The 22,500-nt window shown below is 39.1% G+C and overlaps 1 protein-coding gene and 8 non-coding genes across 10 annotated transcripts in view; 4 read left to right on the top strand and 5 right to left on the bottom strand.

Moving 5' to 3' along the window:
* Positions 1-16,377, bottom strand: part of plekhg2 (pleckstrin homology domain containing, family G (with RhoGef domain) member 2) — a 92,046-nt gene extending 75,669 nt beyond the window's left edge. For both annotated transcript variants that reach the window (XM_034123689.1, XM_034123690.1), the window contains exon 1: positions 16,006-16,377. The gene's annotated coding sequence lies outside the window, so the exon portion shown is untranslated. The remainder of the gene's footprint in view (positions 1-16,005) is intronic.
* trnar-ucu lies at positions 1,227-1,318 on the top strand. Its single transcript is given in 2 exon segments — positions 1,227-1,263; positions 1,283-1,318. It is a non-coding gene; the product is annotated as a tRNA-Arg (tRNA).
* Positions 2,055-2,146, top strand: trnar-ucu. The gene is given in 2 exon segments: positions 2,055-2,091; positions 2,111-2,146. It is a non-coding gene; the product is annotated as a tRNA-Arg (tRNA).
* On the top strand, positions 3,373-3,464 carry trnar-ucu. Its single transcript is given in 2 exon segments — positions 3,373-3,409; positions 3,429-3,464. It is a non-coding gene; the product is annotated as a tRNA-Arg (tRNA).
* trnar-ucu lies at positions 3,967-4,058 on the top strand. Its single transcript is given in 2 exon segments — positions 3,967-4,003; positions 4,023-4,058. It is a non-coding gene; the product is annotated as a tRNA-Arg (tRNA).
* On the bottom strand, positions 6,933-7,024 carry trnar-ucu. The gene is given in 2 exon segments: positions 6,933-6,968; positions 6,988-7,024. It is a non-coding gene; the product is annotated as a tRNA-Arg (tRNA).
* trnar-ucu lies at positions 7,448-7,539 on the bottom strand. The gene is given in 2 exon segments: positions 7,448-7,483; positions 7,503-7,539. It is a non-coding gene; the product is annotated as a tRNA-Arg (tRNA).
* Positions 7,779-7,870, bottom strand: trnar-ucu. The gene is given in 2 exon segments: positions 7,779-7,814; positions 7,834-7,870. It is a non-coding gene; the product is annotated as a tRNA-Arg (tRNA).
* On the bottom strand, positions 10,548-10,639 carry trnar-ucu. The gene is given in 2 exon segments: positions 10,548-10,583; positions 10,603-10,639. It is a non-coding gene; the product is annotated as a tRNA-Arg (tRNA).
* Positions 16,378-22,500: the final 6,123 nt, after the last annotated feature.

Below are 22,500 nucleotides of genomic sequence, written 5' to 3'. Positions count from 1 at the left end.
TCAGATTACTTGGTGGAATAGACCGAGCACACTTAAAAGGACGTAATATTTTGGTGATGCAAAACTTTGAAAACTTGCTTTAAGGCGCAAGGGAATCTAGGTAGGGCTTTAACATTTAGTTTCTAGAATTGTTAGTATGGAAAAGGGGGTTCTTACCTCTAAATGACTGCAGGTAAAACTAAGAAATTGTGTCCGAGTCAAAACCCCGCCTGAAGTAAATGAAATTCTAATGAATGAAGTTAATAGGAGCTTAACAGGAGCAGTGAGTGTAACCACGGACAGCAACAGGTATCGTCATGCTCCGTTATATATTATGTTTAAGCTAAAACACATGCAAAGGAAAAACAAAATAGAGATTGATGACAGTATTTAGAGACCAAATCTGAACAATGTTAGTCATACTTGTGCCTTAATGATCCTGTACTGTAGGTCTGAAGGCCGTGAATATCCTATCTGGGACATGCCTTGTGTGTGTGTGTGTGTGTGTGTGTGTGTGTGTGTGTGTGTGTGTGTGTGTGTGTGTGCGTGCGTGCGTGCGTGTGTGTGTGTGTGTGTGTGTGTGTGTGTTTACATTCTTTCCTGTCTGTATTGGGGTTCATGTTTATATGAGCTCACTGAAGGCAGAGGCCTCCTGGGTTTTTTCGCCCTCAGCATCGCCTCCCCGGCTGTTTACATCGAGCTTAAACAATCTAATATTCTGCTTTATGTAACGGACACAAAGGAATACTATATTCTGTATAGAAAGTCTAGGATTTGTGTCGATCTCTGTGAAAGTACAACTTTATTTGTGTCTCTCTTAAGGAGTTGGTCACTAAGTGAGGTGGCAGTGAGAAGTAGGAGATTATTTCTAAATATGCAAAAAATAAACTTCCATTAGGTTCTGTTTGTTTGGACCGCGCATTGGACTTCTAGATATGCCCAGGAGAAGGTATTCAAAGGCTGTGGGTTCGAGTCCCACCAGAGTCGACATTTAAAGGTTTATAAAAGTGTTCAAAATCAAAATACATGAACCAACCAAAATGTCCATGGTTTATGTGATTATGTAGTCGGCAAACATTTGAACATTCAAAGGTAGAATCTGCTGGGAATTGAACCTCCATTCAAGTCCATTGCCCCACAAAAATATAGTTTCATAAAACTGATGTAGTAGTTTTTCTGTCAGAAGCATATAACACAAATTCTAGAGAATCTGCCAACAAAAAACGTCATGTTTGTGACCGAAACATGGCTCTGTGGCGCAATGGATAGCGCATTGGACTTCTAGATATGCCCAGGAGAAGGTATTCAAAGGCTGTGGGTTCGAGTCCCACCAGAGTCAACATTTAACTATAGCATAAAAAAACTAACTCAATTAAAAAGACTTATAGTAAAACTCTGAAGCAGACATTCAATGGTTGTGAGTTTGACAGTTTCAACAATCATTAATGATGTACGGATCATTATACTGTAGGATTTTCGCAGAAGTGTTTTAATGCGCGGTATATACTTTTTGGGTTTAATTGTTATTTTTTCTCATATTTATTGTCTATACTCTCATTGTATTATGTTGGTTGTTGTTGTTGCACGTTGACAAAAACAGCATTTTTTTTAAATTAACCCACTTTGTGTAACATGAGATCTTTATTAAATATGATTTTTTTCGTCAATGGTAGCCCTCCTTCTGTGCTGACCCAGTGATAGGTTATTTGTGTATGTGTGTGACATGTTCACGTCATTACACACATGTAGGCCAGTACATTGTGTGTGGTCTGTCTGTGTGTGCGTGTGTGTGTCTTTGTATACACATGAAACACAGAATTTCTCTTCCTCTTTCATGCACACACACATCGACACACAATAGCTTCACTCTGTTGTCCTGCTGTTTCTATTGTGCTCATGGCGTCTGTCTCTCTCTCTCACACACACACACACACACACTCACACAGTGATGTTATTGTGACTGACGGTTGGTCAGCGCTGACCAAACACTATGATTTGTGAGCTACAAAGAAGCAGGAAGTTCAGTATAGTACAACAATAGTAAAAGTAAAGCAAAAAAAGGATACCAAAAGTGAGGCTCTGTGGCGCAATGGACAGCGCATTGGACTTCTAGTTGATCTCTCAAGAAGTGATTCAAAGGTTGTGGGTTCGAGTCCCACCAGAGTCGAGCTTTAGATACCATTTAGAAGTATAACTGTGATTCAAAGTTTGTGGGTTCAAGTCCAACTCAAGTCAGTCTTCAGAGGTTGTCTTGCTTGAACTGAAATGTTCAACTAATGGCGCGTTTCCACTACACGGCCTCGCTCGGCCCCGCTCGGTATGGCTAGGCCTCGTTAGGACTGGCTCACTTTATGGCACATTTCCATTACAGTTTAGGAACTGGGGTAGTATCTATAGTAACGCAGTGTAGGCGGAGCCGTGACGTGATCTTCAGAGGACCCCAGAAAAACAACACAGCCGTTAGCTGTGAGCACTCAGAGCTCACAGCTCCTCATATCTGTTCAGAAACTAGACAAAAGTTAAACAAGTACAAACCACAGACTGCCTGTGTCATGGTGAATACAGTCGCTGCTTTATTTATGTCTGTATAGGCCGTTGTTGTGAGTGTGGACGGTCGGAGCATATACAACGTTAGCTTAGCCAATCTCCATTTAGAAAACACGCATTTTAAAAGGTGTTTCTCCTGCCGTCTGTCTGCAGACTTGTCAAAGCATTAATTCATGGTTTTTACTAACCGGTATCAGTATGTTGTTACTGAAATTGTTTGTATGGAAAAGGGGGTTTATACCTCTAAATTACTGACACACTGCAACTAATGCTAAACATGGTGTCCTATATACAGTAGAAGTTTGTCTAAGAAGTTAAATACAGTACAACAATGCTAAAACAGAAACTAGAAATGTCACAGTGGGAGGAGCCAAATGTATGGCTCTGTGGCGCAATGGACTTCTAGATGTGCCCAGGAGAAGGTATTCAAAGGTTGTGGGTTTGAGTCCCACCAGAGTCGAGCTTTAGGTAGCATTTAGAAATGAAACTGTGATTCAAAGGTTGTGGGTTCGAGTCCCACCAGAGTCGAGCTTTAGGTAGCATTTAGAAATGAAACTGTGATTTAAAGTGTGTTGGTTCAAGTCCCACATAAGTCAGTCTTCAGAGAAGGTTTTGTAAAAACTGAAGGATGACATTTTCTACTAAGTTCACTAGAGTTTACCTTTTATAGGTAGGGCTATATCTATTAACATTCAGTATCTGGAACGCTTTGTATTGAAAAGGGGGGTTTTTCCTCTAAATAACTGCAGCTAAAACAACAAATATAGAAGTTAGTCTAATAAGTTCAGTATAGTACAACGATACTTAAAAACAAAACAAAATGGCAGGGAGACTGCCCAAAAGTGAGGCTCTGTGGCCCAATGGACAGCGCATTGGACTTCTAGATGTGCCCAGGAGAAGGTATTCAAAGGTTGTGGGTTCGAGTCCCACCAGAGTCGAGCTTTAGGTACCAGTTAGAAATGAAACTGTGATTCAAAGTTTGTTGGTTCAAGTCCCACATAAGTCAGTCTTCAGAGAAACTCTTGCAAAAACAGAAGGATGACATTTTCTACTAAGTTCACTAGAGTTTACCTTTTCTATGTAAAGCTCGAGTCCCACCAGAGTCGAGCTTTGGATACCATTCAGAAATAAAAATGTAATTCAAAGTTTGTGGGTTCAAGTCCCACATAAGTCAGTCTTCAGAGAAAGTCTTGCTTGAACTGAAATGTTCAACTAAGTTCACTTAATGAATGACTTCTATACTGTATAACCCAAAGGTTGGGGGTTCCCACTAGAGTTATCCTTTTCTAAAATGGTTTGTTTGGAAAAGGGGGTTTAAACCTCTAAATAACTGACTTACTGCAGATAAGGCAAAACTGTTCTAAGTCTAAGAAGTTTAATACAGTACAACCATACTAAAACAGAAACTAAAAAATGTCACAGTGGGAGGATCCATAATGAGGCTCTGTGGCGCAATGGACAGCGCATTGGACTTCTAGATATGCCCAGGAGAAGATATTCAAAGGTTGTGGGTCCGAGTCCCACCAGAGTCGAGCTTTAGATACTCTGTAGAAGAACAACTTGTTTGTGGATTCAAGACCTGCAAACTGTAGGTTCAACTAGAAGTGCACCGAATGGATGCAGGCCTACGGCGAGGCTCCGTCTTATAATGTTGACCAAAGTGAAAAATAATTTGTGTATTCGTGCCAAAATGTCATGTATGTATATGTATGATTCCTCCTTCTGCAGCATTGGGTTTGACTACCTCCAAAGTCTTCTACAATTTCTACAATTCACCGGACTTCTCAAGAAGTGATTTAAAAGTTGTGGGTTTGAGTCCCCCAGATTGTAACGTCAATCACTCGTGCAGCTATTTCCTGACATAGTGGTCTACATTTATACCAAAGGGAGATTGGTCTGTGGAGAAATACATAGTGCATTGGACTTCTACTATGAAAGTAATCCTAAAGTTGTGGGTTCTCATCCCTCTGGGGTCTGATATTATTGCATGAGAACTGTGGATTGTGTAATCTGTTTAAAAAAGACAGACAAATCTAATGAAACTTACAATTGTTTGGCAGAGTCTATATAAGGATTTGTAGTTCCCAGTACAGCTACATGTAACAGAAGAATGAAGTGAAAATAGTCTTGTGAAGGTTCCTCCTGAGGGAAACGTTAAGTCTGAGACAGAAAGACTGTGAACTCTGACCTCTGATTGTAAGCAGCTAAATCTGGACAGACCTCTTCTGTTTGTTTCCAGTTCAAGTTTATTCCATTTCTGTTCTGTTTGAGGGGTGAGAACAGGCCATTAGTGTCTTTTACAGGACCTTAGTGAAATGACGCTGTGAAAGTGAGGACAATAAGACCAGGGGGGAAACTACATATGAAGAGAAACCGTAGGATAACTGTATTCAAACATCAATCTGAAACGTGTCACAACAATACGACCTATGTTCTAATATTTTTCAGAGGGATTGCAAGACATCAACATATCTTACTTGTTATTCTTACAGGAACTTACAAGATACCAACAACATCAAACTGACTGTAAACCACCAAGATTAAATGTTTTTTCTGAAGATGCATTCATTTGTTTTGGTTTTCTAAGATCTTTCTGGAGACGTTTCATCACCATTTCTGCAGCTGTGAGCAGCATTCACATTTTCTTTGTTCATTGCTTTGCAGAACAATGGTGTCCATCGACCGCCTGAACAATGGCTCCAATTCAGCCAGCTTTCTGACTCATTTCATTATACTTCGTTTTGTCATTCTTTCCAATGTAAACATACTGCTGAGGTCGGTGGGCAGCATGGAAATAACCTTTAGAGTAACAAAACAATTATTTTCCTTATTGGTTAATCTGCCAATCATTTCCTAGATTCATTGATTAGGTGTTGGGTCTTAAAAAATGTCAGAAAATACAGAAACATTTCCATAACCCATATTCACAGATGTCTTTAAATTAGGGCTGTGCAATTAATCGTATTTTAATCGCAATTACGATTTTGGCCTGCCACAATTACGAAAACAACATAATCGAAAAAAACGATTATTTTGCTTTGCTTGGTTGTGACTGCACTACAACATATTTTAGTCTAATTTATTTGTATTTATCATATTTACATATGTTTAGTAGCTTGTTGAAGTGCGCTCCAAAATATTTGTTGATCTTGTTTTTTGGTATTTATTATTTTGATATTATTTATTTAAATGTAAATAAAAATGTATCATTTATTTAATTTATTTTTGTATTGGTTTTTCAGTTGAATTATATGTTCAGGGTAATCAACAGTTAAAAAGATACTGTTCAAATTATTATTTGTATTTGTTTTAAAGTTCAATAAATGGATTTTTTCAAAGTCAATGAATAATCGTTTAATAATCGTGATATCAATTATTGACCAAAATAATCGTGATTATGATTTTTGCCATAATCGCACAGCCCTACTTTAAATATCTAGTTTTTTTCAATCCAGAACCCAAAGATATGTACTTTAATATAATAATAAACAGCAAAAAGCAACAAATCTCATTATTTGAGAGGCTTAAAAACAGCATGTTCTGACTTATGCAATTAGTCAATTATCAAAATAGTTGTCAATGATTTATCTATCGATCGGTTAATAGATTGTTCGCCAAATTGCTGAAGGCCTACATTTGGGATATAATGCTAAACGCCTCTAAAAGACACAATAAAGTCACTAGACCAGAAACATTAAACATTATGGCTCCAAACTACTTTTTTAAATGTCGTTTTTTGACAAAAACATTGACAGGCCAATATTTTAATGTCATTTTGGGAAGTATGAACAACAAGCAGGAATTGTATCAGACAACACAAAGTGCAGAAGAGACTCTCCTATTTCCTAAAACAAAAGACATTTGTGATAATACTCAAATGCACGTCATCAGAGTGAGGGGCTAAATCAAACCGCAGCCCTGAACTATTGTCCTGTGTTGTATTGTGGGAAGCAGAGTCCTCTCAGTGGACTGCTGAACCATCAACCTGAGACTCTTTAAACCTGTCGTCAGCTGCTCCACAGAAGACACTTACGCATCAGGCTAAGTGTGTGTGTGTGTATTTGGAAATTCCCTGTACATATTTAAGTGTGTGTGCCTCAAATTAGTGGAAAGAAACCAAATGACAGAGAGTTTTTATGGGAAGACTGGAATGATAAAGTGAGACAGAGCGGGCAATGATTCACATTGGGAATGCACGGAGAGACAGCAGGAAGTGTCAAACACACACACTCTCTCATACACACACACACACACACACTCTCTCTCATACACACACACACACACGAATGTGACAACAACCGCAAGCACCTGGTTTAAACCATGAACACAATGAACAAATCAGAGCATTGTTTCTACAGATCTTGACATTGAAGATGTTTGATGAGTATCAAATTATTTATAATAATCGACTCTGGTGGGACTCGAACCCACAACCTTTGAATCACTTCTCCTGTGGTTTACTAGAAGTCCAATGCGCTGTCCATTGCGCCACAGAGCCCTGTCCCTGTGCTATACATGAGTGATTACAATTAGAGAATTATTTTGACAGAAAGCTGATTATTTAAGTTCAACCGGTTTAAAACAACTTGATATTTGTAGTGCTGAAGATCATTAATGACAATATGTTCCCCTACTTTGGAGGTACTCGAACCCAATGCTCCATATATTCAACTATATCACTTTTCTGTTAGTTAAACCCTTAGAAGTATTGTTTTCTGTTTGAAAATAAGACAGAACCATACATCTACATACAGTACATTTTGGAACAAATACACATGTTTCTTTTCACTTTTGTTCACATTGCAGTATGTCGTTTTGTCCGAGCCATGCATACATCAACTGAACTTCAAGTTGAACATGAGTTGGTACAGTTTCTTGTCTTGATGATCTGTTTGATGAGTCTCAAATGATGTATAACATTCGACTCTGGTGGGACTCGAACCCACAGCCTTTGAATACCTTCTCCTGGGCATATCTAGAAGTCCAATGCGCTATCCATTGCGCCACAGAGCCACATTGTTGGTCACGAACGTGACTTTTTTGTTGGCAGATTTGATCTCTAGAAATGTTGTTATATGCTTCTGACAGAAAACATCAGTTTTATAAACATATATTTCTGTAGGTCAATAGACTGGAATGGAGGTTCAATTCCCAGCAGAGTCTAAATTTGAAATATATAATCACATAAACCATTGACATTTTGGTTGTTTCATGTATCTTGATTATAAACACCTTCATAAACCTTTAAATGTCGACTCTGGTGGGACTCGAACCCACAGCCTTTGAATCACTTCTCCAGTGTTTTACTAGAAGTCCAATGCGCTGTCCATTGCGCCACAGAGCCATGTGTTTAATACCAGATCTACAGAGTACTCTTTGTGCTTACAGGTATAGCTTTAGGTAGGGTTATGTCTTTTTCTCTGTAGTATACAGAGACATTGCTGGCCAGATTTATATTTAGCTTGGTATAACCGGATATCAATATATGAAGCACCAGGTGAGCTGATGTCCAAATGCCCTGTTAGTTTAATAACAGTCAATAACATGTAAGATGAACCCATTAAGTTAAATAATTATATTAATTCAAAAACATATGAAGCAAACATGAAGAGAATGCTGTTTCTTTACAATAAGGCCCTAAAATGTTGGTCACCAGGTTCAAACATTGACTCTGATGAGACACAAACCCACAACCTTCGCACCACCTCTTTAGAGTTCAACCAGGAGTCAGAAGCTCTATCCATTACACCACAAAACCACACACACTCCTTTCTGATTATTTGTTCTCCTTCCTGAGTAAAAACAGCGTTCGATGATGGAGGAGACCACTTTTGGAAATATAACTAAACAAATGTCTCTCTCGCTTCGGTACAGCTATTTTATTTGAAATGCATCCGTGTGTGTGTGTGTGTGTGTGTGTGTGTGTGTGTGTGTGTGTGTGTGTGTGTGTGTGTGTGTGTGTGTGTGTGTGTGTGTGTGTGTGTGTGTGTGTGTGTGTGTGTGTGTGTGTGTGTGTGTGTGTGTGTAGTGAACATGTATATTTACTGTATGTGTCCTTGCATTTATGTGTGTGTGTTGTTTATGTTTACTGTGTTGCTCTGAGGTTGGAAACACTGCGGTATACATCTGTTGCCACACACACACACACACACACACACACACACACACACACACACACACACACACGTCACAGTAGAGCCTCTGTCCAACCTCAAATGATGCTAAATTGTCGGACTAATTATTATAAACGTCAAACACCGGTCGCTGAGGAAACGATTCTTCCACATCCCATAATTATCCGGCATGGCCTCGATATGAAAACTGCCTCAAAATACTTCAGATATTTGGGGTGCGTTTGATTTCTGTTTGTCTGTGAATCAATGGCTCCTTGTGTTTTTTAAAAGCTGCTCAGTCTCTCAGAGAAAAACATATTAAAAATCCTAGAACATATAAAACACATTCATGTACTTCTATAAAGAGTACTATGGGCTGTTACATATAAAAAACATTCATGGGAACTCAGTCAAAGAAAATACAGAAAGCAAAAAGAATTCCTTTAATCACACTTGTTGTCCTACAGTTTTAATGTCCACTGCAAGTTTAACTTGAGTGGAAGTTATACCAACAACCTTCATATTTGACTAAAGCACCAATCATCAGTTGTTCCCTTCGTCGAGATTGATCATGTAATCCTAACTTGAAAGTTCATATGATTCCCAAATCAGGCATGATGGGACTCGAACCGACAACATTGGAATGACTTAAAGGGAACCTATCATGCAAAATGCACTTGTGTACGTCTTTTCTACATGAATATGTGTCCCCGGTGTTCCAGGGAACTCACCAAGTGTCAGAAAACACAACCCTCTCTATTTTCCTCCATACCCAAATCTCTAAAAAAGGGGCTGCAACGGATCTGATAAAAACTGATCCAGATTTGAACACTGTCCTGACGTCAGGACGGTGGCGCTACGGCTATTGGGCCAACTCCACCAATCAGGAGGAGACAGCCACGGCCATTTCCGTTCGAAAGCGCTGGAGACGCTGTAGTACATATGCCAGGCCTGTAGGTGGTGCTGTTCTCACTGAATCAGCCCTTGCAAAAACAGAGCTAACATTTTTCAAATTGAGCAAAATGAGGCATGGCTAAAATGCATGATCTGTTTGGTATTTTGAAAAAAAAAAAGTATAAATATGCCTTATATAGGTATGGTCCTACACTATATTATTCAAATATAGCATGATAGGTCCACTTTAATTATTTTAGTATAAAGGGATCAACCCAATCTGTAATGGTACAAAGTTGACTGGTGAAGGTGATTGCAGATTCTTAATCTGGTGGGACTCGAACCTGTAACCTTCAAATCACTTCACTCCAATTTGAATTCATTGTTTTAGCGAGAAAGGAATACAACTGTATCTAAAGCTTGACTCTTAAACCTGTTATCTTAGAGTTGAAATGGTCACTACTGCCTTTTAACAACTATAGAGGAAACTGAACCAACAACCTTCACATCCTAAACCAAAATATATAATTAACTGAAACATTTGTTGTAAGTGTTGTCCTTGTCAACAATCCAATTGTGGTGGGATTCAAACCTTTAACCTAAATTACTCTACTTAAGTCTGACATATTGCAGTATTTAAAGCTTGTCTCTGGTGGGACTCGAACCCACAACCTTTGAATCACTTCCTCAGAGATTGACTAGATGTCCAATGTGCTGTCCTTTACTCAAATGTTCCCTGCTGCCAAAGTCTAAAGTTGTACCTTAGTGATAGTTGAACCAACAACCTTTAGATATTAGTGAAACCAGAATCACCCATTTTCCCTTATCAATACTCAAAGGGTTTAATTGATAACTTAATCCTAGACCTTGGAATGAATCTAAGGAATAGACTTGGGTGGGACTCGATCCTATAACCTCCAAGACACTTCTCCTGAGTTTGACTGCAAGTTAATTCATTATTTAGCAAGAACAGATTCATCTAAACTCTACAAGTAACATGGTGTGTATAAAGCTCGACTCTAGTGGGACTCGAACCCACAACCTTTGAATTACTGCTTTGTGGTTTTACTAGAAGTCCAATGCGCTGTCCATTGCGCCACAGAGCCACAGAAAGTTCAAATCAATTACCAATAATGAAAAAGAAAGAAGGTACAGAGGGATGTCTGTAATGAAACCTTCTTTCTAGCATCTGTTATGTTCAGCGCTGCCTTTAAGTTGAAAGAACACCCTTTACATATTTCTTGAATCTTCCTTCATTTTGCTTCTAAATACTTTGACGGTTCATTCGATCATCCTAAACATGGACGTTTTCTTTGATCCCTAATGCTGCGTTCACACCGGACGCGATGCGATGTTTTGGGGGCGGCGCGAATACATGTAAAGTCAATGCAGAGACGCGGACAGACGCGAATTCGCTCCGACGTCGAGCATGAAGCGGTTGATGCGAATGTCGTGGCGCGGTTGAGGCGATTGGAGGGGGCCGCGACAACCGCTCGAGTTACATTTTTTTAACTTGAGCGTCAAATTCGCGTGACGTGATCTCGCGGTAGCCAATCAGCGGTGAGGATCTCAGCCTGCCGTCAATGACGTTGAACCACAAAACCAAAACATCAGCCGTTAGCTGTTAGCACTCAGAGCTCACAGCTCCTCATATCTGTTCAGAAACTAGACCAAAGTTAATCAAGTACAAACCACAGACTGCCTGTGTCATGGTAAATACAGTCGCTGCTTTATTTATGTCTGTAGGCCGTTGTTGTGAGTGTGGACGGTCGGAGCATATACAACGTTAGCTTAGCCTGGTCGAACCGATCTCCATTCAGAAAACACGCAATTTAAAAGGTTTTTCTCCTGCCGTCTGTCTGCAGACTTGTCAAAGCATTCATTCATGGTTTTTACTAACCGGTATCAGTATGTTGTTACTTACGTCATGCTGCTTCCCTGATGGCTCCCACAGGATTGTTTTTGACATCCTTGTGGATTCATCTTCTTAATATAGACACATGCATTTCCAAACATTCGGTCTACCTATGTTGTAAATGTATTATCTCTTCAATTTACACACAGCATCTATTGCACGTCTGTGCGTCCTGGGAGAGGGATCCCTCCTCTGCTGCTCTCCCTGAGGTTTCTCCCATGTTCCCCTTTAAACTGGGGGGTTTTCTCTGGAAGTGTTTCCTTGTACGATGTGAGGGTCTAAGGACAGAGGGTGTCGTATTTCTCATACTGATATTCTGAACAAACTGTGCTGTTGTATTTGCTGTAAAGTGTCTTTACTGTAGGGTATTTTTATTATATGTACAGCACTTTGGCTCGACCAAAAATCGTTTAAAAATGTGCTATATAAATAAAAATTGATTTGATTACAATTTAATCACGGTAAAATATGTTCATTTTGTTGTAGTTGTAGCTCCCGAGCCAGCGCGTCTTGTTTGAATGATGGGAGTAAACACAGCTGACAGCCGCAGTGAAACTCGAGCGTTTAGAGTGATAAGGGCGATTAGAGCGAAGCGAGTATTCGCATCGTGTCCGGTGTGAACGCAGCATAAGAGCTCTGGTCAAACTCGAACCCACAACCTTTGAATAACTCCTCTTAAAGTGAAATCTTTATTTTAGCAGGAAGATTTCATCCAAACTAATACTACAACTTTTCAACGGTCATCCCAGTATCTGAAGTTTAACTTTGATTGGACTTCACGGGAGTTTAACTTTGATTGGTTTAACTGGAACCGTAATACTCCGAATTTCCCTGCAGTGTCTAAAGCCCGACTCTGGTGGGACTCGAACCCACAACCATTGAGTCTCTTCTTCAGAGATTGACTAGACGTAAAGAATAAGTAAAAGAATAAAGAGTGAAAGAGAAAGCAGGGGCTGGATGGACAGAAGTGAAAGAGATGTGAGTGAAAGTAAAATAAAAAGTGACGAAGAAGTTGCTCAAACTACATTAAAAGTGTGTTTAAAGGGAAGTTTCTTGGACTAATGGAGGGACAGGGAAGAGGGTGAGGAAGAGGAAGATGCTTCAGTGTCTTCAATCAAACTGAGAAATCCTGCTTCATGTTTATTATTCTGAAAACCCCCGTCATCCCTTATCTCCTTTCAGTTTGACCCTCTTGAGTCTGCAATAAGTCTTCATTTAAAACTGCTTCAAACGGAGATGATGAGCGGGACTGATAAAGGCTTCAGCTCACACTGAGAGGGAAAGGGAAGAGAGGGAGGAATGATGGAAGTTAACGCAGGTGTGTGAAGGACCACCAGGTGACACACACACTTGACAACTCTGCAAAGGATTATGGGATATTTAGAAATCATAACTGTACGAAAGCTGCATCTCTCAACATCAAGAAATGGACAAAATGTTCTTTTACAAGCAAACTAACAAAATGAGGCGTTTATATTTAAGAATGTATGACTTTTTAAGAGTTAGTCAACCAATAGATTAGCCAATCAAAGGAAAAACACAATTTTGATAATAACTATTTGCTTTTTCTGTCAGAAAATGCACTTTTAAGCCTCTAAAATATGGAGATTTTGTGATTTTCTCAGTCTTAAATAAGATTAAGGTGAATATCTTTGGACATTTAAAGACATCACGTTGAGCTTTGAGAAACTGTGATTGACAATTTCTTGTTATTTTTCCCTCATTTCTGACATTTTTAACAATAAAACATTGGTTTTGGGCAAATTAAAGGAGGAAATATATCAGTAGTTGCAGCACTTACATCAACAGGCATTTGCTTGCTCAAAGGCACTACAACATAGACACAAACACACAAACACACAACACACACAACACACAGACAGTGACGTGTGTTTTTTTCTCTACTCAAAGTGTGTTATAAGTGAGATCAATTATCAGAAGGACTTAGCTGTATTATGCCTGCCAACACACACACACACACACACACACACACACACACACACACACACACACACACACACACACACACACACACACAGACACACACACACACACACACACACACACACACACACACACACACACACACACAGACACACACACACACACACACACACACACACACACAGACACACACACACTAACGATTATAAATCCATTAGTGTTTTTCTTAGCCATTAATCGAAGGGCCTTGTTGGCTGAGGATTTAGCCTTGACACACACTCAGTGTACACACACACACACACACACACACACACACACTCAATGATGTGCTTTTAATTGTGCAGCAATGGAGCTCTATGGCACAGAGGAATAATAAAAAGCCGGCTTTGAAAACCCAAATACTTGTTAGTTGAAAAATGAGATTGTCATCAGACTTATATGTGTTTTTGGCCCGTTAAAACATTTATCCTACAGTTTTGTTATCATCAGTTATCTGTTATTATCAGTTCCTCACTTTCTCTCTCCATCACGATGACACACCACACTTTTTTCTGTGTGGGAAGTTTGTTTTTACAAGAAGTGTTTGAAAGATGAGAGAGTGAAAGAAGACGGGATCAGATTCATTTCATCTTACATTGAATTCAAAAACATGGACTATGCCCTTCTTTCGTCCTTTCTTACAGCCCATTGAGGTACATAGAGGGTGGACTCATGGTAAGAGGTGTAAGTTAAAGTAGTAATACCACAATAAAAGAAAAGGCCAGCAAACCTAACATCATTATAAGGATTAACATATAAAGTACTAGTTGTCAAAGTACTCATTCTGTAGCTTGTAACGGATCATCTTAATGCTTTTATGGGTTGGTTTAAGCTACATTAATGCATCATTACTGATTTATTTACATATGTTTTGTACTTATAATCATAATTCTTAAAGTAACAAGTAATACATGTAATGAAAAGTCTCATATTTTCCTCTGCGATGTAGTGAAGAATTATAAAGCATAAGAAAATTAATACTAGAGTAATCTTAAAGCAACTCAAAATGGGTTATTGAATAAATACTTCACCATTGTATATAATGCTAAATCATGTATTTAAATCATTGATAAAAAGACGTTTCAAACAAATGACAGAATTAATCCAGATCAATTTAATCCAGTTTGCCTAACCAGGATTTAAACTGGTTTCAAATCGCCCCATAGCGCCCTCTGCAGGCGGATATGCACACTACAGCATTATGTTGCTATTTCTCTGCAGGACAAGTCATTAAATCAAAGTGGTTCATCCTCTGGGGAGCAGGAGAGGATCAGTAAATATAGTATATGCTTAATCCTGGTAGTTCTAATTTGAGATTTTGGATTACACAGACAATTAATGACCTTACAAATACAATCAGAAGCTTTATGCAATGACGTAATGATGGCATGTGTGTGTTAGAGTGAGAATGCAGTACTTTTAAACACACACACACACACACACACACACACACACGCACACACGCACACACACACACACACACACACACACACACACACACACACACACACACACACACACACACACACACACACACACACACACACACACACACACACACACACACACACACACACACACACACACACACACTGCAATCATGTACAAGTTTTCGAAGACACACGCACCATTACACAAGCATCCCAACTTGAACAGGAAGCATGCACACGTTTACAGCCTGAGAGAAAATCTTCACAAGACATGAAGAGGGAAGAAGCTTTCAAATGGTCAATACTGGGATCGATAGGAAGGCTTTTATTGTGAAAGGGTGTCATGAGAGTCTCCAAATTACCCTTTCCTTTTCATTTCATATGATTTCTATAAAATGGTCTGGTTATGTGTATATATCAACTTTTATCTATTTCCATTTATGTCTCATTGTGCTTGTTGTCTTATTTTGGAGGGGTGTGCCCTTTAAACCCCAGTCCTCTCCTCTGTGGTATTCTATGCTGTTTGTAAAAAATACTCTGTTACATGTAGTGCTGCATGCAAAACTGTACTCATGGTAACAGTACAGTATTAGCAACAACATATACTTACATTACAAAAAGCTGCACCTTTACCAGCTTTGAGAACACTTTAATGATCAATCATTATAAAACATATCATATATATTATTCTGAAATGGACCAATCTGCACAATGACTACTTTTACTGTCGCTGTAACAGAGTATTCATACACTCTGGTACTTCTACTTTTACTGAAGTACAAGATCTGAGTACTTCTACTTTTACAAAATACAAGATGTGATTACTTCTACTTTTACAAAATACAAGATCTGAGTAGGCTACTTCTACTTTTACTTAAGAACAAGATATGAGTACTTCTACTTTTACTTAAGAACAAGATCTGAGTACTTCTACTTTTACTCAAGTACAATATCTGAGTACTTCTACTTTTACTCAAGTACAATATCTGAGTACTTCTACTTTTACTCCAGTACCAGATCTGAGTACTTATACTTATACTCAAGTACAATATCTGAGTACTTCTACTTTTACTCCAGTACCAGATCTGAGTACTTATACTTATACTCAAGTACACAATCTGAGTACTGAGTGTGTTTCCAGTACCTTGGTGTCAGGGGGGAGACATGGAGGTCCAGCAGCCGGTGAAACGCCTCCTCTCCCCGCCTCTCTCTCGGTGTTTCTCCGCTATGTATCCCTCCGCTCCGGACGCATTGGATCAAAAACTTTTTTCAGTTTTCAACAACGTTCCCCTCACACACACTTACACACACACTGAAATACTTCCAGAAACTCTCAGTCCTCCTCCGGTTCGTTCACAAGTTCTTCGGACCAAAAGCAAGACAAAAACCCAGAATCCATCAAATGAAATCGCGCGAGATCTTCAGGTAATCACTAATTAAGCTTTAAATCAAGGTGATGAAGGTTCACGCGGACGGCTCGGTGTCCGCGTGAATTTGGAGATGAGCGCGAGGTGGAGAGGCGACCCGTCTGCTACTGCTGGGAGTGGGGGGGGGAGAGGGGGGAGGTCCAAAAACCATCAGAGAGAGAGAGAGAGAGAGAGAGAGAGAGAGAGGGAGGGAGAGGAAGAGAGAGAGAGAGAGAGCTTCGTATTAATACAAAAAATAATACTTAAAATAATTATAAATAATACAAAAATAATTAATAATAACAACAAATAATTTCAAAAATATAATAATAATACATATAAATCATAATAAAAAAAGATATTATAATAATACAATTATAAAAAGTAAATTATTTTTATAAAATATTATTAAAAATATATAATAATAATAATATAAAATAATAAACAAAATAATAACAAATATAATGACAATAATAATAATAAAGATAATAATACAAATAATCATTTTATTATTATATATATTACACATTAGGTATGCTGTGTTGTACAGTCTGCATTAGAGTTGTAATATTATATTATTAAAAATAAATAAATACATGTTTTATCTTCTTTCCCAAATCTTAAATCTCATTAAGGCGAGATCTCAGTACCTCTCCCACCTCTGATTGGTCAAATAAAATAAAACATATTATTATGAAGTGGGCCATTTTGCGTAGTGAGTACATTTACTTAGAGTATTTACACACTGTGGTATTGTACGAGTGTTTTCATGAGTTTAATACGTTTCCTCTCAGGAGCTCTGACTAAATGAACTCCTTTAACAACTGTAACTGGAACACACACACACACACACACACACACACACACACACACACACACACACACACACACACACACACACACACACACACACACACACACACACACTAATAAGCAACAACAGACAGTAAACAGAGGCTCTCGTCATGGCAACCACAGGTGGAAATTTGAAGGCCGTTCAGCTCGTAAAAAAGCAAGAAAACGACTTAATTAAAAACCTGAAGGAAAATGTGGTAATTAAACTCACTGCCAAAGTATTTGTACCTGTACTTAACATTTAAATATCTATAAATATGTCTGTTTCCTGGGTGGCCCGATTAGTAACACTGTGATCTTCAGAAGTAGGCTACTTGATCATTTATTTGTTTACTGCTTTATATCTATGTTTTTAACTTAAAACTATAATGAGTATTGGAAGCAAAGAAGTCAGTGAATAAAGAAACATCTTGTTTCCATACACTGATAAGTTGGTTAGTGGCCTGAAATAAGGTCTGTGGATTTTAAAGTTTTGTTCTACGTCAGTAAATACCACACTGGTGGATTTAAATATGGCGCTTGCTAACAAGTGTCTGAATGAGACAAATAAACGTCATCACTCCCAACATTAGCCGCCTTTAGCTTAGCGGTGGTGACGTGATGTCATGTGACCGTGCTGTAGTTCCTTTATAGCCCAACATTAGCCGCCTTTAGCTTAGCGGTGGTGACGTGAAGTCATGTGACCGTGCTGTAGTTCCTTTATAGCCCAACATTAGCCACCTTTAGCTTAGCGGTGGTGACGTGAAGTCATGTGACCGTGCTGTAGTTCCTTTATAGCCCAACATTAGCCTCCTTTAGCTTAGCGGTGGTGACGTGAAGACATGTGACCGTGCTGTAGTTCCTTTATAGCCCAACATTAGCCACCTTTAGCTTAGCGGTGGTGACGTGAAGTCATGTGACCGTGCTGTAGTTCCTTTATAGCCCAACATTAGCCACCTTTAGCTTAGCGGTGGTGACGTGAAGACATGTGACCGTGCTGTAGTTCCTTTATAGCCCAACATTAGCCACCTTTAGCTTAGCGGTGGTGACGTGAAGTCATGTGACCGTGCTGTAGTTCCTTTATAGCCCAACATTAGCTGCCTTTAGCTTAGCGTGGTGACGTAAAGTCATATGACCGTGCTGTAGTTCCTTTATAGCCCAACATTAGCCTCCTTTAGCTTAGCGGTGGTGACGTGAAGTCATGTGACCGTGCTGTAGTTCCTTTATAGCCCAACATTAGCTGCCTTTAGCTTAGCGTGGTGACGTAAAGTCATATGACCGTGCTGTAGTTCCTTTATAGCCCAACATTAGCCACCTTTAGCTAAAAAATCATAAAAGGGTGTTAATATGTGTAGTGTAAAATGATTTTCAGCAATAATTAAAAATCCAATGGAAAAATCCCATTGGCTTTATTTGAATGTAACCAGGGAGATGGTACCTTTCATTGTCCACTCCTAAAATACGACATCCCACCTGCTTCTTCTTACGCTAAATCCATTTGAAGTGATTGAAATAAACCTCATATGCACCCCTCAACATGCACACGACACACACACACATACACACACACACACACACACACACACACACACACACACACACACACACACACACACACACACACACACACACACACACACACACACACACACACACACACACACACACACAAAGAGGGACATTCTTGGCCACATCTGTTCCTTCTAAGCAACCAGTTTACCAGTCCGAGTTTTATACTGGACAAACACAACCTGAGGTAAACACACACACACACACACACACACAGACACACATACATTGGTGGAATGCATACACAAACAGAAGCAGATGTAAGCAAGTGTTAACAGGGTAAACACTGCTCTTTGCTGGCCCCGGTCCTGGCAGTGTTATTCCAAACTCAGACATTCCTCAACTCACTTTCCTCCTGACAATTAGCCAATGAGCTGTGTGTGTGTGTGTGTGTGTGTGTGTGTGTGTGTGTGTGTGTGTGTGTGTGTGTGTGTGTGTGTGTGTGTGTGTGTGTGTGTGTGTGTGTGTGTGTGTGTGTGTGTGTGTGTGTGTGTGTGTCCATACTCTAACATGACCTGAAACACTAACCGTTCTTTATCATATTCTTCACTTTACTGTAGAGCTCATTTAGAATATGACTTGTAATTATGGTTTGTTTGTTTTTATTGGACTCTTTTTAAACTGGGCAGACACTTCAGGCTGAACCTATTTTTAAGGCAGAATGTGTCGCCCCGTAAAAAATATTTTAGGGTCCGACAAACTCTCCACAAGATTGGATCGCTGTCTTTCAATCCTCTCTTTACAATTCTCTTAAAATTTCGATTTTTCTTCGTTTACAAGGATGTCAAGATACAGAAATGTAACCACCAACAAAAAAAGGATGAAGTTTGGGTTTTACAGAGACGGGAAGAACGCAATAAATATAATACAAATCCCAGAATACAACCCAAAATATGTACTGCATGCATTTATAAATTGTAAATGTATGTATATATATATATGTGCTTGTACTTCTTCCTGTTGTACCGTGAATACATGATACATGGCCGTTATGAATAAGGTTATAAACTAGGTAATATCCAGGTAAAAGTGACCTATAATAAATATGTTGAACATTCTTCTTCCTCTTCTTCTTCTTCATGTGTTTTGGTTATACTAGATATCATTGTCCTTTCATTTACTTAATTTTCTTAAAAACAACTGTAAATTCAGACAAATGAGCACCAGAACAACGACTTAAAACCTGCAAATTGATCATTCTGGAACCTTTTTTAGTATCTATGCCCGTGTTGCCTATATTGTGATTTTATAAATATGTTTTCTCAACTTTAAAGATCAATATACCCCAAAAACTAAGGGCTTTAAACCATCCTATTGGGACCAAATCAGGACTGAATGGGCTGAAATAAATTCTTCTCTTGTGTGAGTTCAGAGGGACTCGTGGTCTCTGGGTTTCGTGTCTCGGCTGCTTCCTGTGAGCCGGATCAGCTCCTATTGATATTCCATCTTTAATAAGCGACCACATTTCCACTGCTAATGACATGGCGGTGGCCATCTTGGCTCTGTGTGCCGTCTCATTACAGGCAATCTGAGCAACTGATGGCAGAGCGGCATGACGCGCCCAAAACCTCCAGACCTGAGTGTGTGAGTGTGTGAGTGTGTGAGTGTGTGTGTGTGTGTGTGTGTGTGTGTGTGTGTGTGTGCGTGTGTGTGTGTGTGTGTGTGTGTGTGTGTGTGTGTGTTGTGTGTGTGTGTGTGCGTGTGTGTGTGTGTGTGTGTGTGTGCCCACTAACTGATGAAAAGAACATTTACTTAAGTATTGTACTATACTGTTGAGGTACTTTTTAGATATTTCTACTCTTACTAAACTACATATTAAAGTAAATTCGTGTAGGCCAGTTTTTGACTCCACTACTTTTATTTGGCAGCTACTTACATACCTTTACTACGGGGAAAAATACCTTTAATAAAGTACTTTTACTGTAACAGAGTATTTATACTGTACTTAATAAAGTACTTTTACTGCAGTAAATGATGTGAACACTTCCTCCTCCACTTGGCTTGTCTTCTTGTTGAAGTGGGTGAGAGAAGAACAAATAAACCGGGGGGAAGTCAGAGGTCAGAGGTCATCAGCTGGAGGAAAATATGTCAGCGTGTGTGTGTGTGTGTGTGTGTGTGTGTGTGTGTGTGTGTGTGTGTGTGTGTGTGTGTGTGTGTGTGTGTGTGTGTGTGTGCAATACACATGTGGGAGAATGTGTGTGTGTTTTTTCATGCTCCTGGCAACGGCAGAAAGGAAGGTCCTCAAAACATGCTATTGGGTCATGGTCTTCACAATTGCAGCAAAACATGTATAAGTGTGTCTGTGTGTAGACTGACTGTGTGTGTGTGTGTGTGTGTGTGTGTGTGTTTTAAAGCAGGAAGAAGACAGCGTGTTAAAGGCTGCAGGTGGCCTTTAAAAGATGGACAGACGTGTTTCAGGGAGTTACAGTAAATACAGAGACTCTCACTGTGAGGCGTCAAATACCAACATTTGGGAGCAGCGCCGCCATCTTTATCCATCCTTTACCATCCGTATGAGACACACAGAGACTTTAACTGACTCCAATGTGTTCCTGTCCAAAAAAAAGGAAGTCCACTGAATGTGACGCTTTGTTCGCTGCTTAAATTACGCAAAAACGCACTTGTTTTCACCAAACTATGATATCCTTTCACGTTAACCATGTATTGTGTAAACCTAACCATGAATGCACCTTTATATACGACCATTTAACAGCATTAACCAGGATTGTATGATACAATTTAACAGTGTGATTATACAGTCTGTGTCACACACTGTTATGCTAACTTTTACCACGTGATACGCTGTTAATTGAAATGTACCATGCATTGCTTGAAGATAACCTCAACCGTCCACCAGAATACTAACCAATCGTTTAGTAAAACCAACCAAGGACTATTCACGTTATCCAGGCTTTGCTTTAAATGAACCACGGCCGTTCCACATCACGAACCAGGTGTTACACTGATAACTGAAATCCCAAGTTGACCACTTGTAACAGACGTTAATTAATTAATTAAGCGCCAACCATTGAAATCGTTATGCAACAGAGAGAGAGTATGAGTGCAACGTGTTGTACATTTGACTTCCCCCACAGTTGTTTGACACTCAAAGTAACTTTTTATGATATGATAATTTGGTATGAATCAGTACTGTACTATTTATATCCTATGTATTTTATACAGTATCTGTAATTTGGCTCACTATTTTACAGATAACAACATCAAAAATGTCTTACATGTGTTTGTCACCTAACCCTAACCCTATAATTATTATTATAACTCGTTTTCCATAATGCTCGATTCCAATGCTTGAAAAAATTCAGACTTTCCAACTGAATCCAACTTTTCTTTAGATTGTGGTTGAATCATTTTTTGTTTGCTGCTACCAGAATCTACTGTTTTCCCAATCTCTCTCTTTGATGGGTTGCCTTGTTTTCCGTTTCATTTGGTTGGTGTGGTAATGCTTATTTAAAACATTTTTATGTCTGAAATGTGCTGTATAAATAACCTTAACTTGAGAAAGGACTCAGACTTGACCTTAAACCCTCGACAGCTCTGTAGAGATGTTGTCATTTCCTGGTGTGACTCCTGTTGAGGACACGTGTCGCCACTTTCTCTCAAATTAAAAACTTGCTTTTTTATTGCCGTTAAGGTTGTGGGTGCAGCTAAATTACATATATCTGAATATAAGGAACGTGTGCTCTCTTGTGCATCAATGATTACAGCTCACCTGTACCTCTCTGCACATGTTGGATCTGATAAACTTGATAAACTCCAGTCGATTCATTCATACATATCATTTGCTTTCCGGAGGATTTCGATCATTAAAT

Source organism: Trematomus bernacchii, unplaced genomic scaffold, assembly GCF_902827165.1.
Source record: "Trematomus bernacchii unplaced genomic scaffold, fTreBer1.1, whole genome shotgun sequence".
Classification (NCBI taxonomy): domain Eukaryota; kingdom Metazoa; phylum Chordata; class Actinopteri; order Perciformes; family Nototheniidae; genus Trematomus; species Trematomus bernacchii.
Note: the sequence above shows the minus strand (reverse complement) of the source record. Positions and strands in the feature narration are given on the sequence as shown.